General features: G+C 37.3%; 1 long non-coding RNA gene across 1 annotated transcript; it reads left to right on the forward strand.

Moving 5' to 3' along the window:
* Positions 1-607: 607 nt before the first annotated feature.
* LOC119783289 lies at positions 608-22,196 on the forward strand. Its single transcript, XR_005280770.1, has 3 exons — positions 608-756; positions 3,819-3,961; positions 22,025-22,196. It is a non-coding gene; the product is annotated as an uncharacterized LOC119783289 (long non-coding RNA).
* The last annotated feature ends 416 nt before the right edge of the window (positions 22,197-22,612 follow it).

Consider the following 22,612-nt stretch of genomic DNA (forward strand, 5'->3'; position numbering starts at 1 on the left):
GAGCCAATTTTATTTAACAATAATATGCAAAGAATATTTCAGCTCAATCTTTTCAGCTAAAGATGACGCTGTTTTACCAGTAGTTGGCCACTAGAGGGAGACATAGTTCAACACACTGCACTGTAGATGTCCTGCAGGAGGAATTTTTTGTTCGGTCATATCCCGCGTGTTGGCTGTCAAGTAGGTTAAAATAGCGCAGAACATTTGCTGGTGGGACTTTTTATAGCTTGATGCTGATAAAGACAGGGAAGAAGCTAAAATTAACACCCACTCCAGATAATGATTTTAAGCCCATGCAAACGATGTTTTGTATATACATTGTTTTAATAGTTCAACTCCACCACAGAGTCATCTTTTGTTTAATAACTTGTCGAGCAATATTACAATGTTTGTGAATCTGCCTGTAATTTAACTAGCGAGGATGTAGTCTATTCTCAATTTATACCTTCCATGAAACATGTTGAGACCTTAGGTGACAAGACATGTTTATTTTTAAATGTAAATCCTGCAGGGTTAAATGTCTTATTTTGGAAAACGACAATCTGGAAACTTTTATCTTTATCTTTTTTTCCAGAAACCAAGATGAGGGTGGTTTTGAAAAGAAAGGACTTCATTACCCATGATGCTTTTCTTCAGAGGTGACCAAACGGGACGCGGAGCGGACCAAGCTGTGACAGCTGACTGAGCTCCAACAAGTTTACGGTGCAAACTTCATAGGAGAGCGCGACCTTGGACGACAGAAAACCAGGTTATCGCGTGAGTTTTGCATTTTTCTTTTCTTTAGGTGCACAAAACTCTTCAGACACCTCTGCGGTGGAGCAGGTCTGTTTGCATCTAAATCGACCAAACTTAGCCAGCATTGAGAAGAGGAAGGTAGGATGATGATAAGACTGATAAATAGATGAGGCAAATCAAGCTGTCATCTCTCCTTATAGTTTGTGTAAAGACCCTATTTTCAGGGGCGGAGCTAGATGGGGGGCCAGGGATGGCCATGGCCACCCTTAGCCAATCATTTGCCACCCCTACCATTTCCCCCCTCTAATACAGATGGTGGCAGCAGTAATACTCTAAAGTGGAATATTCAAAACATTTTATTTTTTCTTATATTATCTATGCTCATCAAAATCCTAACATTATAGAAGATAAATATGGACTTAATCCACTCTTCAGAACTAGATTTTGTTTTATATGGGGTAAAGAGAAAAGGATGTCTCTGCAAGTCATCTAGTCATCCACAGTCAAGTCGTAGATAATAAAAACGTATTACATAATCAATTAATGTAGATATTAGTACTTGTAAATATCAATTTTATGCAGAATGATTATTGATAAAAGTAGGTAACCTAGAACTCGGACCTGAAAGATTTTTATCCATTATACCTTTTATCTAGAAAGCACGGATGTTTTAATTTTTTTTTATTAGCAAAAGGTTGTAGGAAAGTATAGTTTGTCTTTATTTAGAAAATATGGATGTGCTCATTAATTTTCCTGTTGGAACAGAGTAGATTGACCCTGAGGTTCTGGTACTGATCCACTTTTGGCCACCTCTCAGTGTACATTAGTTATTGCCTGGCCACACTTATAAAAATTTTCTTTCATTGAACGCTACAAAAAAAAAAAAAAAAAAGAGACAGACAAAGCTGGCTTGTTATATTCTAGTTTGCTGCCACTTAAGGCTTGATTTTTATTCCCATCTCTTTAAAATAGTAAAACCTGATGAATATTTTACTAAAAAAAAATAAACACAACACTGTCACGCATTCAGACATGGCGAACTAAACAGAGAGGAGTGGTCGGCATTCAATAAAGTGCTGATAAATTGCACCACTTCAGCAATTCATAACCCTTTTCCCTTACCATGTGATGACATTTAGTCCTCAGTAGACTTATATTTTGTTAATGTATCAAGCTTTAGCAAGTTATTGAAATGACAGAAATAGACAACATGGATCTTTGGGGGTAGAAATGGTTAAATATGCCCCCCAATGATACAGAGTGGCAGTATATGTTGTGGAAAGTTATTTTCAATTTAAACAATGGAAACAACATTTGAAGTTCAACACATTGTGTTTGAGGTTAATTTAATTTTTTATGAATTGTTCAGTTTAATTCATGTTGTTCAAATAAAACCATTTTTTTTCTTAAAGAAAGGAATCCCCCTTCCAACAATTACTGCAGACAATGTTTGCATGGATTTACACCTGATTTTCACACATGCTTAATAAAGTCACCCTCAATATACCTAGAGTACCTAGACTGTGTCATCTTTGATACATCACTTTTTCACTTAATTTTGTTAGTAGTTGAAAATCGTGGGATCATGTGAACTGTTTTTGATTAAAGAACCAATTACTATTGAAATCTACAATGTGTCTGTTAATTGTTTGCATTTTTTTCCCCAAGATGGTGCCAAATAAATAGTTTAGTTTTCAAAAAGCAATGTTTACTTTCACTAGATCAGTTGCACACATCTGATTTTAGCTTCAGTGTCTGCGTGACTCAAGAAGCTCCAAATGCTTCTATGGACACAACCCGCTGAGATCTGAATAGCACCTTTGTGTGGTATCCTCTTTTTAATACCTTATGTATTCAACAGTGTTGACTGAGTTGTCAAATGGAGGTATTGTCAAGAGGCAGAATAGAATGAAATGCTGCGTTTCCAAGTCCAGGTGTGGTTGCTGAATAAAGCTCAAGGTTAAACAGGGCAACGCTCAGAAAGAACACCTAATCAGTTTTAGTCTCTTTTCAGTTTTTTGTTTGCTTGTTATAATCCTCTAGCAGCTTTTCAAATAGACAGTCATCATTTTAAAAGAATATAGTAAAAAAAGAATACTGAAACTGTTAAAATACATTAGGTATAGTAACTTTACTACTTATTTTAGGCATTATGGTGTTGGAAACATTAGAGTAGGTCTATGTAGCAAATAATTAACCAAACTATTGTTGTAATTTCAGACAGGTCAGGAAGGAGACTGATGGTTCAGGGAACAACCACTTCCTACATGTGGATGTCTCTTTATTGGAGGGCTCTCTAGCCACCTATCTATAGATAGATAGATAGATAGATAGATAGATAGATAGATAGATAGATAGATAGATAGAAGAAAGGAGATTAAATAAAGCAAACCAAGATCATAAACGTCATTTTGCTTGCACTTATACATGTTTAGCCACATATAAGCAAACAGCAATGGCATCTATAAGCTCAGATAATTACTGGGCCTTCATAGCAGTGCTATTTTTTTATTTTCTTTTGTTAAATTAGAGTCCAACCAACTCAAAAAACAAAGAAAGTAGATTTCCTTACCCCCTTTTAAATTAATTTATTGCTTTATTCTATAAAGAAAAGATGAACAGCACAAGCTAACGGAGACTGATTCCTCAGCTAAATGCAACTGGTCTGTTTCAGGATAGTGCGTGATTAATCACTGATAACTCTCTGTCAATCAGTGACCAACACTACAGCAGTAATTGGAAACTGACTTGGGCCTTGGCACGGTGATAAAGGTTAAACTACTGGATCGTGTCTAATTTGAATAATGCAGCTTAGGGCAGAGTCTGCCTTTTGCATGAATGCAAATAAAACGTGCACCTGGGGAAGTGGGAAGCTTTGACTTGTTGTATCCTAGTCTCTGACCAGACCCCCGGTCTGCACTTTTTATAAGACGGTTCACTTTGGCCGCTGTGTCTCCGCCTCAAGGCGGGACAAAGCTGCACGCCTTTCCAACACCCTCAGATGTACTTTCTTCTCCTGTGAGGTTCCCATGTCAGCCCCCGCCTCCACCCTCCCTCACTGTTGCTTCCTCTCTTTCTGGCAGGATACACTTGGTGCAGGGAAGGAGCCGGCCGGTAAAGCTACACTCTCTGTAGAAGGTCTTTGTTTTGATGGGAATACGCTGAAAGAGGCTAGATCACTCCAAAACAGCACAGAAAATACAAATATAACTACTTTGGGAGCAGAGTAAGTCATTTTTGTTACTACTGTGTGATCGGCACAAGCAGGTCCAGTGTATACACTTGTCCTCTCTTGTGCCAACACTACAATCACTATGTACTTATTGCACTTAGCAGCAAAAACATTTACCTTATAGCTTTCCTAATCTTAGCAGTTCTAGACTTTAGGGTGTTAAAAACAAATGATTACATGTTACCTATTTTTTTCTCAAATAATTATGGCCTTATGAGGGATTCCACTAGTTGTATGATCAGCACTGTGAGTAATTTTTAAATATTTTAAAATCTGATTACGAAAAACAGGACATGAGAAAAGAAGTATCACATTTCTGTGGTATGATCACCTTAATCTAACGCAGTGTTTTAAGCTAAAGGAAGCTATAGGCATCTTATAACTCTTGTGCTCTGATTTAACAATACGCACATTGTATACTAGTGGATAAATGTAATATTGCATTTTTGTGCTTTAAGTTGCACATTCCGTGTTATTTAGTCAATTTATAGTAGGTCAGCTGTACAGACCAGGATATGTAAGCAAACAGTAAGAATCTAATCACAGCTCAAACTAAAGAAGAATGTTGTGAGTAGAAAGATGAAACTGCCATGTTTTAAACATTGAGAGAACAGCCCTTTGTTAGCAACATAACACTATTTAAATCCTAAATCCTGCTTGCTTTTTCAGCATGAACTTTGGACAGCTGTGATGAAAATTCAGGAGTGAGAAATAAAAGAATATTTAGCCGGTACCTATTGATCTGGCAGTTTGATATGCTCTTTAAAGGTCGGTAACTTTGCTAAGATAAGTTTTATTTTCTTTGCCCTGATCTCATCGATCAGCATTAGGATCCTGTTGATTTCTGATGCGTTAGATAGATAGAAGTTAAATGACCAGATTGTTCGGCCCAAAAACTGAATTGGCTTCATCCTGGTTCGAGTGAACTTTACTTTCAAGAAGTGAACGTCTGGTATTTGGATTTTTAAGACCACTTTCTTTTCACGTGGTGCTGCTGTCCAGAATTAGCTCTGCCAGTTGTCACGGTGACATTCTTGCTCTCAGTAAACTCTTCTGTTGTCTCCTATGCTGTTTTACCTCCGTTAAATGTCTGTTCTTGTTGATATGATTGCTTTTAAGCTAATCATGAAGTCATTAATGTTAAAGCCCCTAAATATTGACAACTGCTAGTGCACATTCTTTTAGAATACACTGTTTTTTATTATTTAATTTCTAAACCTTACGTTTTATGTACAGTGCATCTGTAAAGTTTTCACACATACCTTTCCTCAAAATACTAGTCACAGTACCTCATTATGACAGTATGAAATAAAAATAGTAGATTATTGCAAATTTATTACAAATAAAAGCTGAAGAAATAACATTTACGTAAGTTTTCCCAACCTTTAATTAAAGCTTAATTGATCCATCTTTGGCAGCCCCAGATCTTTTTCAGTATTAGGGCTGTGACCTTTGCACACCTATCTTCAGGGAGTTTCTTTTTTGCTGTGTGTCTCAAGCTTCATTAGGTTGGATAAGCTGCGTTTGTGCACAGCCATTTTCAGAGCTTTCTAGATATCCTAAATCAGATTGAAGTCTTAACTTACAGAGTGGTTCTGGAGCTACTCCTTTAACATCCAGGCTTTGTGATTTAGATCATTGCCCCAAACTGAGGTCCAGTAAACTCTGGAGTAAGTTTACCTCCAGGATGTCTCTATACATAGCTGCATTCATCTCTCTATCCTGAATAGTCTGTCAGTTTCTAAGAAGCATCCCCCTCGCATGATACTGTCACAACGTGTTTCACAGTAGGGATCATATTGGCCTGGTGATGCATGGTGGCTGTTTTCCTTCAAACATGTTGCTGAAATTCACTCTACTTAGTTAAAGCTTTGTCTCATCCATGACTTACCGGTAGACCTTTCTCCACTGATCGTTCAGTTCAATCTGTCGGCCCACTCTAGCAAGAGTGCTACTGTTTCTACACTTCTTCCCTTTATGATGTGATGGAGACATGTAAGCTCATGAGACCTACAGATTAGCAGAAATGTTTATGGATCCCTCTCCAAATTTGTGCCTGAGGATATTCCTGTTTCAGATGTTTAAAGACACTATATGCTTGGTGTTTGGGCTCTGACTTCCCATGTAAACAGTAGGGGGTAATACAGACAAATTAGTGCCTTTTCTATTCATGTCCAATCAACTGAATCTGGACCAAATTTAGCTGTAGAAAAAAAAAAGTTTGTAATTAGAAGAAACAGTCAGCACCTCAGCTCAATTTTAAAAATAAAGGTACCATATCATGCATTATAAGCCTTTCAAACTCACCTGTTGGCAAATATATGTTAAAATATAATACATTTAGAACTACATGGGTATTCATTTGATTTAAACATTTTTTTACGCAGAAAAAAAATGTTCTTCTGTCTCCTTGAACCCCAGTCGGCCTCTGCAGATGGCTGCTCATACTGAGCCTGGTTCTGCTGGATGTTTCTCCCGGTTAAAAGGGAGTTTTCCCTCTCCACTGTCGCTACAAGTATGCTTGGTGTGAGGGATTGCCTACTGATCAACGAGTCAATGCAATCAGCTGGTTTTCATTGGATGGGAAACTTTGAATCAATTTGACTGTATGATCTGGCTGAAATGTAAAGTGCCTTGAGATGACATGTGTTGTGTATTGGCACTCTATAAATGAAATGAATTGAATTAAATTAGATGAAACTACTTAACTGAAATGGGCGGCTACCCCTCTGAGCGACGCCCATTTCATGACCATGCCATATCACAGCAGCCTTGAAGGCAGAACAAAGTCTCAGACCTCTTTTGGCCAGAAAAAGGATTTTTAAAACATACAGATTGGATAAAATAGAAAAGTTGCAGTCAGGTGCAGGAAAGCTGCTTTAAGAGCCTTTTTGTTGTAAATTTTGATTTATGCTCAATATTGAAGCGTGGTCTGCGCTTTGTTGTATTCCATGCCACAACGCAAGAGGGACAATCAGGAACTAGCTGTCTAGATACGGTAGAGGAGGTGAGGAAGTGGTGGCAACTTTGTCCGACAACGGGGGAACATGAGGGTGAAAAAGAGTAGGATCCAGGTGGAAAAAGGGTCCCAGCGTTCTCGCACACCTCGCTCTTCTAGCTGGTCCCACTTCACGAGTTGTTTTCCGCAATTGCAGTCATACAAAAACAAGCCGGCAAGCGGATGTAGATTTGACCAATCAGAGGCCTCTGTCTGCGGTCACCTACAATTTGGGAGAGGTGCAGCAGAATGTCGGCAGAGGGGACGGGGACATCTTTCCGTTCACTGCGACAACTAAGCAGAGGACCTAGTTTCGAAGTATAAATCAGCCTTAAGTATGCTTGTAGCGACAGTGGAGAGGAAAAACTCCCTTTTAACAGGAAGAAACCTCCAGCAGAACTAGGCTCAGTGTGAGCAGCCATCTGGGGTTCAAGGAGACAGAAGCAGAGATACAAAAGGCTGCTGTAAAAAGGCAGCCTCATCCAGGAAACACACAGCCAGGAAGATGACCTCAGAGCCAACTCCCATGCCAGAGGACGAAGAAAGCACATCCAGCCAGTCACAGCCAGAGAAACAGGACTACACCGAAAAACAGTCAGATCTCGAACATTATAAACAAAGGTGTTGATGACAGCAGCACAGCTGATATTTCTCTCTAGGATGGCGTCACAGCCAAACAGGAGCAGATGAGGGAAAGCTACTATGAGAAAAAGCAGAGAGAACATAACGTTAGAGATTTAACTAGCATATTCTGCAGAGAGGAAGAATAGAGATAGAATGATGAAATAGGGGTCCCTATGTCCTCCAGCAGTCTAAGCCTATAGCAGCATAACTATAGAGATAGCTCAGGATAACCTGAGCCACTCTAACTATAAGCTTTATCAAAAAGGAAAGTTTTAAGCCTACCCTTAAAAATAGACAAGGTGTCTGCCTCACAGACTAACACTGGTAGTTGGTTCCACAGGAGAGGAGTCTGCATTACTCAGAGATGCATGAATCACCAAATGATTTTTATTAGAAGTTCAAAGCTCAAACAAGTTGATTTTGCATTATATAGGCCAAAGGCTGTTGACATTATGTAAATGTGATTTCTTAGTTTCGATTTGTTAAGATTATAGTAAGCTTTTTCAAATTTTCATACTGGGGTATCATAGAATCTTGAAGCAACAAATGTATTTACCGGTACTACAGAATAAAGCTGTAAAACTAAATATTTAAAATTTTGCTACACTGAATGCCCTTTGAATGCACTGTAGGCCTTTTTATTATGAAGTTGGCTTTTTGTTTGCAATGCGTTGACAGCCGTGTCTCATTTTAACCAAACATATTTTGTATAATGCAAAAGTCTTCAGAAGGGTGGAAAGGTCTTTAGAAAAACTGAGAAAAGGTCAGTTACCTTTGATTTCAACCTTTTTTGTGGTTGCCATGACCTTGATGACTGAGAATTTACACAGGCAGAATGCTAGAGATCATTCTGTGTATCATTTGAAAAACTTTGTGTTATTGACCTGATGACATCATGGCTATCTTTATTTCCTCTTCCTGTGAGGCTGAAAAAGGCACCAAATCTTAGCTCACACTGCAATATTGTTTATGAGGAAGTCAGTGTGACTGCCAAATGTTTCCTTCTGGAAAACTCATAGGAGGTCTACGCAACTAATGATTAACTAAACGGTTCTCATAATATAAAGGAGGTCACAGAGGATACGGATGTCACAACGGTTTTTTTTCCTAATTGATGATTCCAAATTACTGGCCAGAGTATGCCAGTTTAATTCTGAAACATATTTAAATTAGGCTGGTGTTTATTTTTTATATTTTGAATAGGACACCCATATTTAATAGTAACTGATAAAGGTACAAAATCATTAAACATTTAATAACAGCTTAAAATTTTGCAGCTCAGTTTGAGCTTAGTTTTAATTTTCTTCAACATTTTTTTTTAATAAGTTCAACTAACTATTGTGAAATGAGCTCTTCATCTGTGTGACGTTTACTCTGAGTGTTGAAGGCTTCTTGGCAACACATTGTGTCTCTTGTCAAACAGTATTCTGCACTTTATTGCACTATAAATGTCTTGTGATCAGTCTAATCAGGCTGCAGTGTGGTGATTTTTTTTTGTGGACTTGATACAGCGCTATAGTCGTGACCTAATGCACGTCACCTTATCGGTTTAGTACAACATGTAGCAGCGGAGCTGTTGGCTCTTTTTGTGCTACCAACTGATAAGAGACAAATATTTATTTCAGGATGATGTGAGCTTCTTGGATCATTCATTTAAGTCAAATCAGCATAATGAAATCAGAAAAAACTAAAAAAAAAAAAAAAAAAAATTGATCTTTTGGAAAAGGTGTTATTTTGTGCCTGGTGGAGTTTCTTATCACACCTTTCAGACTTCTATGACAGTGAAACACCCTTAGGTCAACAGAACTCGTTTGGTCAAGGCAAACTGGGTGGAAAGTTGGACATGGTGGAAGTTTTTTTGGATCCCATAGGATTTAAAATAGCCCAAGTTTTAATGCTATAGTTAATTCTGCAAAAGTTTTTATCCTTTTAAAAAAGGAAAAAATACGAAAAACACTAAATGGATAAAAGAGAGACAGATTTTTGTTTGGTATTATTCATTTGTCTGATTTCTAAAAATTACAGTACCGTTAAGAACCATTTACCCCCTTATATTATTTTCTTCTGCTGTTTTGTGCATTATTTCACATTTCCCTAAAGAAATATCCTTTCAGGAAAAGTACATCATATTGAAAATGAAGAATGATGGTCTGGTGCTTCTTTAGGACAAAAATAACTTCCTTTAGATTTAGATACCGTGGGTTTTGCCTTCCACCAAATAATTGTGAAGAAATATCTCGGGCTATGTTTGGGTTAGGCAGCAGGAAAGTGATTCTGAACGCTGTGTTCATGTTTTAGTGTTCGAATGCAAGATGCATTTTTTTATTAAGCAATGAGCTTGTAGTTTTCTGACCTCTGACCACCCTCAGTAGGCAATGTGGGAGAAATGTCTTGCCATAGAACACACCTACTGAGACAGACAAAGCTGGGTTCGAACCGGCGACCCTCCGATTAGAGGATGGACTTCTGCATCCTGCATCGCTGTTGCCCAAATATGTACAAAAATTAAGAATTGTTGCAGATAAATCTGTAATAGAGTAAAATATTATTTGCAAGAGTGATAATAATGTGAAACCAAGAGGGTCCAATATTTAACTCTTCTACAATATCATTTTCTTTGAGTCATACTCATTAACAATTTACAGGAAAACAATGCCTTGAAATACCGTAAAAATTCAAAAAATATCCACTGGACTTGGTTTTCAAGATTTGAAGACGTTTCGCCACCTCTCCAGGAAGCTTTCCCAATTCAAATGTCTGGATCCGCAGTGAGTTTGAGTCTTATATAGACAACGCCTTGTATCGCTTGGAAACATGCAATGGTAACCGATGAATGGGTCGTTAGTTCCATCGTTAGCCTGTAATATCTGAAACTGCCTATGATGATATGATGCCTATGATATCATAGGCAGTTTCAGATATTACAGGCTAACGATGGAACTAACGACCCATTCATCGGTTACCATTTGCATGTTTCCAAGCGATACAAGGCGTTGTCTATATAAGACTCAAACTCACTGCGGATCCAGACATTTGAATTGGGAAAGCTTCCTGGAGAGGTGGCGAAACGTCTTCAAATCTTGAAAACCAAGTCCAGTGGATATTTTTTGAATATTTACGGAATGACTATGACCTGGATGACTGAGAACCTTCATCAGCACAATGCCTTGAAATATTTTTACTGTATATGTTCTAGATCTATATAATATTCTTTATACTTTTCAACATGAATGACATAAAATACTGAACTTTTTCCACAATATTCATATTTTTCTAGATGTACCTGTGTACCTTCCATGAATGCTTCAACCTTTAGATGTGTTAATTTTTCACCACCTCAATCAGATGAGTGGCTCTTTTCCAATCCCCTGCTCAGCTGAGTTAAAAACTGAGGGAATTATCCATTAGATGCAGATGTGTTCAAGGAGAGATATACCTAAAAGTTGCATGAAGGTAGCTCCTGTTCTGGACCAGGACAGTTCTGTCTTCTTGAACTTTTCTGGTGGACCTTTATGGATTGACCTTGAATTTGAAAGCCTAAAAAGATAATTTTCATTTATGAGTTTTTTTGGCACCAGTGGCTCGTTTTTCTGACAGTAGGCTGACAGGAAAGGGGGTATGAGAGAGAGGGAGAGACATGCTGCAAAGGACCACAGGCTGGATTTGAACCCGGGTCGGCCGCATCGAGGACTAAGACCTCCGTACATGGGTTGTGCTCACTAACCACTGCACCACCTGCAAGCCCGTTCTGTTATTTCTTATCTTAAAAAAGGTTTTCCCAGATTACAGCCAAATATTCAGATCTTTGCTCCAACTGAACAGTTTGCATGCCATTAGTTATCTCGGTTCCCGTGTGTGGACCGCTCTCAGCATGGTTTCAAAAGGGTAGTGTACATGGGGCTAAAGTGTATACCTAAGAAGCAGGTGATAAGATCACTTTTTCCTTTTGTTTTTTATTGAAGGCCCCTCTTTCTTTGGGTGTTTTGTAAACCTTCTGTATGCTTTTTACTGACATGACATAAGACTAAGCTTATACGATTAAGCTGGGGCACATCTTAATGTGCCCCATCTTAATCTTTAAGTATTGCATTCAAAGAACATACTAACTAATATGAAAATCTGGAAATATATGATTGGATTTTCTACACTATTTTCTCTAGGTTCACATTCTGTTTGTTTATTGCAAAGCCAAAGAAATACACTAGTTTAGAACTTGGGTCACTTGGACTAATTATTAGCAGTTAACAATTGACCTTTATTAGGCAGCAATGGTGTGAATCCAGGAGGGTTCCTGGAGAGAAGTTTTTTTGGGCTTGTTATGCTGAGATATGCAATTTACGTTAAGTGTAGTGAGCTTCAGTCTGTCAATCTTCTCCCATTTGTGAAGAAAAAAAAAGACCTTTGTTTTAGACATGTTGAGTTGATTTATTAGGTTATGTGAATAAAAGACATGATAAATCTCTTCACTGCTAATGTTAGGATAAATGTTAGCTAACAGTTTCTATATAATACATACATTGGAAGAATTTGTGCTTGAATATATCCGGTGACAATTGTTATTTAATTCAGCATAAGAGTGCTTTGATATGTAAGGAGATGGTAAAATGGCGGGAGGAAACTGCAAGTTCAACTACAGGCCTAAAGCAAATGTTTAATAAAGCCTTGTTATTCAGATGGAAACCTTGCTGCAGCTTTACAACCGCATTTATTTATTTTATGGTAGTTTTTGGAAAAGCACCTCTGATAGGAAGGAAAGATGCTCCTTTGAAAACACTTCATTTGTTCCCTGTACTGTATGATGAATCTGTAAACTGGCTGACTGGAATAACTGTGTGGAGCTTACAGAGATAGACATGCACATCTGTTTAAATACAGCCACTTACATTTGACTTTTTTCTTTTAGTAAAGTGTGGTGTTGTTTGGTTACAGGGTGAAATAAGAGCTAATTCTCTGTCTTGGTTAATGAATAAAAGACTAAAATGTGTCCTTTTTTTCCCAAAAGCTGATTGAAACCCCGTTAAACATTAAATTAATTAAACTTGTCTAGCTTGTGACCCTTTGCAAACAGAGCAATATGTGGCTGTAGCCATTAGTCTGCATTAGCAAAGGAAGGACCATGCACTAGTACATTAAAGACGTGCTTCTTAATTGGCCAAGTTATATAGAGTTTTTCCAAATATAAAGGTTTCAAACTAATTAAACAAAGAGTATGTTGTAGCAGATGTCCCTTTTAATTTTTAACATTCTGCTCTTAAAAAGAGCTTTCATAAAAAGGCTTGCAAGACACTTTTATGTTGGGGAAGAAAAGCAACATTTAAAAGTAACATCTGGACAAACCACTTCTGATACTTCACACTCTGATCTGATTTTATTTTCGGCATAGCAGCTGAAAGGAGGGTCCTTCTATGGAGCACTGACTGGTAGAGGGAGCAGGCCGGGGAGTAAAGCTGTGGGGTTAAGGGTATTTTGCTCAGTGACCCAGAGTGACAGTCTGTGGGAGTGGGTTTTTAACTCACAACCTCAGGATTCCAAGCTCTATGCTCTACCACTACTTTTTTTGGGACTATACTGTCCAGAAACTGTGTATAGAATACCCTGAAGTTCAGAGGTTTTACAATATATGTTCACTAAAGAGGACATGTTTTACTTACTGTGTCTCCTTGATTGACTTTCCTATCAAACCGCGCAGGAGTTCCACCTTGGTCACACCTGCACAGACAGTAGTGGAGTTATCTGCCCAACCTCTTTAACCAGATATAATTGCTATGACCTGTATTTTGATCGGATGCCAAATCAGCGTTAGTTTATCTTTGACTTAAAACGAATGATTCTTTTGGAATCGTTGATTAAAAACTTATTTCCTAGGTTACCTAATAAATAGATTATTTTATTAATTTTAAACATAATAAATTCAAGGATTTGTCAGGAAACTGTGAACATGTTTTGAGTCACCATAGCAACATATCGGCAGTAGCGATTAAAGGTCAAGTGAGTGTGAACATATTTAAAAGAAGAGAAGCTACAGAGAAAATGAAAAAAATGATGGGGCTGGTTGAGAAATTCATATGAAGCCTAATGTAATATTAAAATCAGCTGTACATTTTTACCACTTTCCAATCCACTGGAAATGATTTTTAGATTTAAGATGAATCACCATTTATAGATTTAAGGTGGGACTGGTTGACCTTTCTGTTTCTAAGAGATCCAAGTAAATTGCTTTCCTAGCATGCAGCCTGTGTGTACATTTTCTATGAGAGCAGTGAATAAAAAGTGGTAAAGTAATCTTTTTATCCCTGCCTATTAAAACCACCCCTCCTCAAAATCCTTGAATTCATGCGTCCTCTTTTCCCTCCCCCTCCCGGCTGTGTCTCTTTCCGTGGCCTGTGTGCCTAGTCTCACGTACACACCCTCCTGGAAGGCCATTGTTTGCAGTACCAGTGGAAAGCTCTTTACCTCTGCTGCTCCAGTCCACACTCCAAGGTCAACTGCGAGGTTTTTTTCCTTGCAAATAATGGGTTCTGATCAAATGTGTCTTCAAGCATTGAAACACCATTAGTTGTTGCAACCCTTAATTTTTACTATCATTTTGCAAATAAATAAATGTCACACTAAGCCTCGTTGCGGAATAAACTTTAAAAGTTTCACTGATGGCATTTTAAGTCTGTTTTCTGTTGCCATTTTTTAAGGTTACTTTTTCTTCTCTGCTGCTCCATTATGTTCTGCTTGAAAGATGTCGTAGAGCCGATTACTCCGCTGACTTTTTCTTCTGGCGTCCTGCCTAGAAGGGTTATAAGGCAGATGTTCGGGCACATTTAGTCCTTCCCCTTACCTTAAGACTGACAGTTGAACACATATTTAGCTCTATGTTTATTTAATCATGTAAGTATTTTCTTTATCCATCAATGAAAGCTATCATTGTATTGATGTGAAAAGATCAGAAATTTTCTGTCTTTCAAATTCTGTGGTTCGATTTTGATTAGGATATTTCCTTCTCATGGTCTTTGTGCATTTTCCTAAAAGATTTTGAGAAACCATGCATTCATTTCTAACTACTATGCAGTTACCTACATAAAAATCGGACTAGCTTGGGTTAAATACAAGAGTCTAAATCTATGTGTGGTTTCAGTTGCCAGACCTTTCCTGCGACAGTATTAATGGTGAAGTGTTGGCCTCAAACCAGAACACTCAGCTGATTAAAAAGTATGTACTGAGGAGACCAAGCGTAACAAGCAAAAAGAGACTGCAGGAAAGGCTAATGAGTTAGATTCTACTAAATAAAGCAAATATGCACACAACAAAATTACACCTGTCATGCTGACTTGCATCTGTCTGTGCTAGCACTGTACTGTATGTACCCTGGTAGTCTTGTGGTAGGTGCTTTAATTAGGCCTTTACCCTCGTGCCAGCATGTTTTATTGAGTGCAATAACTGGGTCGAGCTATCAAGTGTCCTTTTGTTACCAGCCTGGGCAGAGCTTCAAGTCTTTATGCAACTTCAGTTAATAAAAGGCATCGTTTTAATAATCACTGAGTTCCCAGCTGTTTAAACTTGGTGAGAACACAGTATTTATCTTTCCAAAAGGTGATCACAGTTTATACATAGGCTATTATGACATATTTACCCCGCATTACAGTTTTGATGTATTATTAGATTTGTAGATATCCAGTTTTAAAAACTGTTACTAAAATAATGTGATAGTGGTAATTATTTTATTTATATTTTATATATATTTATACTTAGATGTATGGGGATTCCAGAAAGTCCCTTAAGGAAATCCTTTCTTAGGTCAGACATGGATGTTGATTAGATGACCTGGCTCAATGTGTCTGCTATAATTCATCCCAAAGGTATTTTGCTTGATTATGACTCAACAATAATCCAGAATCAATATATATCACAATATAATTTTATTCAATAACCCTGAAATGACTTTTAAACACTTTTTTCGTGTTTAAAAGACTATTGATCAGTCTATAGTTACAGCATTTGTCACTAAGTGACGTCCAGGGCACAGATGTTTCAAGCCAACCAGAAAGACCCACTGCACATTGGTTGCTATGTGATAATCTACACTACAGACACCAAGCCTGTGTGCTTAGCAGTGTGTTTACAGAGTTTGAGATACAAAATTGGTGACCTCAAATCGTTTCAGATTTTTAGCATCTGATGAATAGCTGGTGGATGTCATGCAGGTCATAGTCTAGTTTAAAAACAAACCACTGGACTTTGTTTTCCAAGTTTCAAACTTGAAAATCTAGTCCAGTGGTTTGTTTTGGAACTTTTTGGAACATCTGATGAATTAGAAAAAGATTGTTGTCTAAATTTTGTTCCATCTTTACTGCAGTAAAGATAGACTGCTGGAGGTAAGCACTAGCCCCACTTCAAGCCTGAAAGCAGGCACTCATAACTAATGCTCATATTCAAAACGTATTCCTTCTCCTTTAAATATTTTTTTCTGGTCTCAGATCTAATGCTTCTTAAAGAGATATATTCTCCTCTCATTTACCTTGTTCTATTGTGCACAAACCAGCCTCTGCTTGAGTCAGAGATACACTCAGAAACCCGTTGGCTTTGTTTGTGGATTTCTTTCGCTCTCTCTCAGAATGGAGTCGGATCGTTACCTACACAGCTAAAAAATCAAGCAAAAAAGGCTAAGAAGAAAATATTGGATTATTGTGGAGTGTCTCTCTATGAGCCCTGGCCTAAAGTCTTTCCTTAAAAAGCACTGTCTATCCTGTCCCCTATTGTAGACTACATGCTTCACAGTTGAATCTCTAAGTTTTTTGTCCAGATGAACACAAGGTATTTATACACAAACTCCTCTTATTCTCCCATGATGTTTATAAGATTCAAATTGTTAATACTTTTTCTGAAATCTGGAATCATCTCCCTTGTTTTGCTCACAATCTGGATCAGATGATGGTTTTCATACTATTTTACAAAGCAGTTCACAAGCTCTCTGTAACCAATTTCTCACCCAGTGACTGCAGAGTCATCCAAATATTTCTGCAGATGGAAGGTCTTGGCTTGGGCTGCCAAAAGTAGAGGGTATAAATAAATTGTAAGATTACCGCCGATTATGGCGTCCCTGTGCTTGAGTAGACAGTTTCACAAACATCTGTTTGTCAGGTAGTCTTTGATCCAGGCAGATTTTGATGGCTCTACCTGAGTCTTCTGAATTTTATGACAAAGTAAGTCAGGCTGAATCTTGTTAAATGCACTGAAGAAATCAAATAACACGATTCTCACAGTTTTATTAGCCTACTAAATGACAGAGGCTTTGTTGAAGTAGGTGGATGATTGCATCTTCAAATACAACTCAACGGCAATGAGGAAACTCTACGATAGCCTTTAACCTGCTTGTTTGTTTGCTGAGGTGGACCAACAGGAGTTTCTCAAGGACCTTGTTGATATGGAATGTTGGGGCAACAGGTATATTGTCATTGAATTTCATTTGGTACCAGAACGAGGCAAAAAGTTTTTTAAGTCGTGAAATAGTCTCCTGGGTCAGGCTAAGGCTAAAGGATCCCACAGAGCTGATCTTAACAGGCCTTTGGGACTATAGGGCTGACACCATCAGGAACAGGATAACTGTGATTCAGTGTCTCCAATTTCCTCTTTACTTGACTTCTAGAGGCAGACAGGTGAAAGATAGAAGGAGCAGCACCCTCTTCTGATGTGGCTGAGAACAAACTCATAGAAGCAGGAAGGTCCATGGCAGAGGTGGAAGAGAAATGTTTGAGACATATCAAATTCGGAATTATATTCTATCAACCAAAATAGGATAATATGTTGTAATATAGGTTTTGGTCATATGATCCAGCCCAGTGGTTCACAATCCTGGTCCTCAAGCACCTCTGCCCTGCATGTTTTAGATTTCTCCTCACTTCCACAAACCTTACTTACATAAATGACTGAGTAACAGGCTTCTCCAGCAGTTCGAGACTGCTAAGGAGGTCATACAATTAAGCGAATCAGGAGTGCTGCAACAGAGAGACATCTAAAACATGCAGGGCAGTGATACTTGAGGATCAGGGGTCTGTTTCACGAAGCAGGTTTAACAAACTCTAGCCTAATATTGGGAACTCTGAGTTTTCATTTCCACAATGGCTGCTATAAATTAGTTCAATCACCTCTAAGTAGAACCACTCAGAGTTTAGCACATCCGAAACAAGTATGAAAAGACATTATCAGTGGAGCACCGATTCGATGAGTCACCATGACAACAGGAAGTGCCTATTTCACCCCACTGGAAGTAGAGATTTTAATGCAGAAACATGAATAAAGTAAAATATAAAAGGAAAATGTGTTAAAAAGACAGAAACACCACTACAGTTACATCAGAGAGCAATATGGCGAAGGAAAAGATTGTTGCTTGAGTTAATGCGTACATTTATATGAAGTGGACAACGGCAGGCCGTTTTTACATTTATTAAAAGAACTCTCCTCTCTGTTCCATTTTTAGATCACTAAAATAAGAATCTTCCTGATAAAAATCACACTCCTAGACCTAACCATTATAATATATTTTCTAAATTACATTTTTGTAGCAGAAACTGAATTTTAGAAAGTAAGAGAACAAAATTGTACTAGTAAGAATTTTTTTTATATAAGTTTTATATATCTACAAAATATGTCCATTCTGAAATATATCAGCTTGGCTGAGTATGTATTTCTGATATCTGAAACACATTTCTTTATATTTAAAACAGTACAAATGCTGACCATTTATATTATTAGGAATATGGAGATCTGAAATTGGTTTATTGACATCCAGAATGTTTATTCTTGGTGTGGAGAATGTAATTTTTTTAGATTGTCATTTAGACAAAGAATATATATATTTTTTCCAGATATCACAAATACATATTGAATAAAACTAGTACATATCAAAACGGCTTGCCATAGCCTGTTGTGAATAGATCAGTGTATCTATTTAGGTGAAATCTTCTAGCAGCAGGTGAAAACGAAGTCTAAAAACATTGTTCTAATATATAGAACTTGTGCACCATCTCATGAGTCCGTCATGAGCCTATCAGGATCATAGAATGGCTTCAGATTTGGCCAGTAGCCTCATTAGGTTGTTATCATCGAGTGAATCCTAATACTAACCCTAACGTAATTCCTTTTATGCAGTGGAATTATGAATCTATTTATGGGTAATCTGAAAGTGATTTCAGTTGCTCTTCGTGTACTGTAAATATAACTAAATAAAAATAAAATTAGCCGCAATTCACTCGTATTGAACAAATAAAAAACAAGTAATCTCATGCCCTGTCAACTGAGTTGTAGAATTCTCTCCCTATAAATATTAAATTCTCTGTGAAAAAGTGCTGATCATTATTTAATAAGATCCTTGTCAAATGGACATCCAATGTTTGTTTTTAAAATCTAATGTGTCTAGGTACATAGTGAATAATATATATATATATATATATATATATATATATATATATATATATATATATATATATATATATATATATATATATATATATATATATATATATATATATATATATATATATATATATATATATATATATGTATGTGTGTATGCACAAAACTACAACAAACATACTAAATCAGAAAATAAAACGGCGTGATTGGCTGTAAGGAGACTGCCTGGAGACAGAGGACACTGGGTTTACTGAAGAAAACCTGCTATCGACCAGCTTAGCTCTGGGGAAAATGTTACTACGGTGACTGAAACAGAGGTTGAATAAACTCTCTTTGTGAAAAGTCAGAGTTCCCCTGTTTTCAGGTTTAGAAAACTTAACGTTTTTGGTAAACCTGCTTCGTGAAACGTAGCCCAGGTTTGAGAACTGCTCGTCTTAGACCTATTTTTGGTTGAGGTCTTTAAAGACTTCCACACCAAACATGCATTCATTTCTTCATGAACCTTGCTTTGTGCACTGGTTTACAGTTGTGCTGTAACAGGAAGGGGCCTAAATTGTTCCCACAGAGTTGGAAGTTCTGAAAACCTCTCCACAGCATAATTCCTGTCTTCACAGACCTTCACCACCTTCAACTTTTTCTTGTGCTAATCAGAACCCAACATTAACGTTGGGGGTCTGCCGTTAAAGACTCTGCAGAAAACCGTTTACCTACATATTTTTGGTATAATTACTGTTACTTCTAGTCACCTCCATTTTGTTGTATTACCAGTAAAATCTGGCCGTGGAATATTTTGGCAAAGTAATGTAATGACTGGTTAGGTCTGGATTTCATTACATGTAAGGCAAAAGAACACCTGATAATAGTGAATATACTCTAGGAAACATTTATTTTTAAAAAGCTAAAATGACTGTCTTGGCCTTGTTCTTTTATCCTTCAGCCTGGGAGGGCAGATCACTGTGTAAGAAAGGATAGACTCATTCAAAGCCCTGCACAACTAAGGAAAACACCTTCAGTCAGTTCAGCAATATCTTTGGCACCTTATCAAAACGACTTTAAACCTTTTAATTGGGTACATACTGTATTTTTATTCTACTGTATTAAAAAATAAATAAAAAGATCCAAACTCTGCTAAAAACCATACTTAAATGACATAATCCTTTTGAAATGTTTAAGAAAGCAAACATTTGTGTTAAGAACAATCCCTGTTTGCAGAATGATGTTAAAGCCTTGTTTTCAAAGGTATCACTATCTAGGACTCTCAGATGAGATCCTGACTTTGTATTGCCAGCCATAGCTTGAGGGCAGGGATGTGCTTTGTGTGTGATTCACACAGCCAACCACTACTTCTAGCTTTACATTGTGTTTATAGTAATAAAATGCTTTGATGAAAAACCTGATCTCTGTTGCTCCAAGCTGTTGTAACTATGTTTTTGTTACCCTAAAACCCAGACCTCAATGGAGGCATCTCTGTAATAGCAAATCACTGTTTAGTCTAACAAAAAGTTTTAATGTCAGCAGAGGATTGGATCTTTATCTTGATAAAAATCCTTTTTTATATCTCTTGGAAAGATTTAATACCTTATAAAAATTGGATCACATTAGAAATATAGCAGATAAATATTTTTTTTATAGAAAAGAAAGATAACAAATCAATAAATTAATCAATCATCTTAATTTGTCAACTCAACATTAGTTAGAACATACATATAAATCTAAATATCATATTTCTCCTTAGATAACCTGGATAATGAAATGAAAACAGGAGAAAGTGAATATGCCAGGTTATCCACACAAGAAAGACACCAGAGTTCCATAAACTGATGTTTACTGTGGTCTTGTATCTATATATAGAGCATAAACGCAATATTACTTTACTTGCAGCAACTTATACAAAATATACTTTTTTTTTAACCTATAATTTAAGTAACTAAAATAATAAACATACCACTTTGGCCTGCTACTGGACGAACCATAAGCTTGAAAACCATTGTCTTTCTTCTCTGTTGCTCTTGTAGAGTCTGTTTGCATCACTTATTGCCTATCTTGACGAAGAACTGGAAGGGACGTCACCGTATTCTGAAACTTAACTTATCAACTGTTCACCATCATAAGTTACTCAAAACATAAATCTGCTCTTCTTTGATTTCATAGCTAATAAAAACCATAAAATAAAAAGAAAACACAGCACTTAAAAATAAAAGCTTTAAAATGAACTTATTTATGGCATCAAAGGTGCCACAGCTACCTCTAGTGGTGAAAACATGAACTAAAATGACTGCCACTACTGTTACAGTGAATTTAACAATTAAAGCAATACTAGTGGTGGAATAAAGGGGTAGGAATCAGTCAGAAGATAGTGGACAGAGTTCAGCTTCCTGACAACCTGGTCAATAATGCTGCTTAGGAGTGTTTTTGGAGGCTCTGGTACCCTCTCCCTGAGGGTAAGGGGATAATGTAAGGATGGGAGGTCTCACCAGCAATGCTGAAAGATCTGCAGAAGAGGCAGCTGTCAGAAATATACATTATGGAGACCAGAATGGAGCTACTGATCTGTCGTTTTCATTGTAGGGTCATTCAGCAGGTGGCATTGCAAACTCTGTACCACTCAAAGACTGCCCTGTCATTCTCCTTCCCTCTTTATTACAAACTAGTTATTAATTTTTTTCTATCTTTAAACGTGTGACTTATTTTCTATAAACACTAAAGTGAGAAAAAAATATTGTTTCCTACTATTTCATGTGCATCTTCAATATTTGCGGAAATAAAAGTATTTGCTGTTTGTATTGTCCTTGAATAAAAAGAAATGTTAATGTAGAAAGAGAAAAAACTGAATAATTAACTAAGCCATTGTTCTGACTACAGATGTGAAACATACTTTTCCTCTCTTTTGACGAGCTTATTATATGCTGTAAACTAAAGATGCTGTTTATTTTTTCTAAGATAAAGGCTTAGATCTGTATGTATAAAGTGACCCCTAAATCTTTCTAATCATGTGTTCTGTTTTTTTCTCTCTTCTCTTGTACTTTCCTATACAGGTTTTACCTGTAAATTCCCTGAGGCTCAAATGACTTAAATATTTTTATTTGGTCCCTAAGACCCAACGAGTGCCCAGCTGTACGCTCCTGTTCAACCTGAGCCTTCCATACCGAGGCAAGCTGTCCCACCCTGCATCCTCTCCTTCCTCCTCTCCTTCGGCTTGTCATTCTCCTTCCTCCTGGCATCCACAGGTCCATCTGGACTCCCAGTCAGCGCTCTACCCCAATGAGGGGCAGAAGGAGGCACCGGGGGCCCTGGATGAGGACCCCCAGCCTCTCCAGCAGTCTACACCAAAGAATGGTCGAAACTCAGGGCAGCAATCCTATAATGATGCTTCTACTATAACAGGTAGAAAATTACATTTCTAAAAGCTTAACTATTGTACATAAAACAAACAGCATAAAACATTTAAATAAATGAAACTAATGAAAGCAAACAATGAATATCAATCATAAAACCTGGAAAGATGTCTTTGTCTGACAGACTTTGCTCATAAAGCAGCAGTCAGCAGTGCGCCATGAATTTTGGGCCTCATGAAAGACATTGATATTGTTTAAATTTGTACATACATAAAAAAGTTTCATTTA

This window comes from Cyprinodon tularosa, unplaced genomic scaffold (assembly GCF_016077235.1).
Source record: "Cyprinodon tularosa strain WSP-4 unplaced genomic scaffold, ASM1607723v1 ctg201, whole genome shotgun sequence".
Lineage (NCBI taxonomy): Eukaryota > Metazoa > Chordata > Actinopteri > Cyprinodontiformes > Cyprinodontidae > Cyprinodon > Cyprinodon tularosa.